General features: G+C 29.5%; 1 protein-coding gene across 1 annotated transcript in view; it reads right to left on the bottom strand.

Moving 5' to 3' along the window:
- The window catches only part of RPS6KA6 (ribosomal protein S6 kinase, 90kDa, polypeptide 6), a 142356-nt gene that overhangs the window by 84991 nt on the left and 56635 nt on the right, over nucleotides 1–730 (bottom strand). The window lies entirely within an intron of this gene.

The following is a 730-nucleotide window of genomic DNA, read 5'->3' as shown; positions in this document are numbered from 1 at the left end:
AGTTTTAAAAGTATCACTTAATAGTTGATCAATTATTTAAAAACATGAGGGTTCAATATTTTCAAAAATTCGTCTTAAGTCCTATAGTTAAAGGGTATACTAACACAAACACAAAAATATAATTTGTTTCATTATCCATGAATGTTAAAATGTGTGCTTTGTACAAATATTATTTGGCATATGATAATATACTTGATATCAGCCAAAAAGCTGATAAGCAACAGCATATGATATATAAGGAAGGCTACTCAGACAATTTCAAACATATTTTCATGGATTTGATTGTGTTTTAAAATAATTAACATAAATTGTTTGGTATACTCATAAAGTAATGAACATTAATGCATGGTATACTTAGTATAGAATTTTATATGCACCTTTCATGATAATAATGCATGTGTCCTTAAATTTTAAGCTATATTTAGTAGGGTTTCTCACACCATTAAATAGATTATAAAGATATTTAATGTTGCAAGGCTTTATATGGGCTAAAACACTATTTATTGCATTTTAACAACGGAACCTTTGCAGAAAAACTTAAATAAGACTCTGCAGCCCAAAGTTCCTTGGAATTGCTCCTACATTTATCTGATTCACAGTCTTGGACAAATTCCTGAATAGGTTCAGCATATAACAAGTCACACCTACACAATGCCTACGCAAATGATGTAATACTGACAAGCAAGTATGTTACATCCCAGGAAGAAAAAGAAAGAGAGAAAGAGAGAAA

The sequence above is a fragment of the Propithecus coquereli genome, unplaced genomic scaffold (genome assembly GCF_000956105.1).
Source record: "Propithecus coquereli isolate 6110/MARCELLA unplaced genomic scaffold, Pcoq_1.0 Scaffold182, whole genome shotgun sequence".
Classification (NCBI taxonomy): domain Eukaryota; kingdom Metazoa; phylum Chordata; class Mammalia; order Primates; family Indriidae; genus Propithecus; species Propithecus coquereli.
Note: the sequence above shows the minus strand (reverse complement) of the source record. Positions and strands in the feature narration are given on the sequence as shown.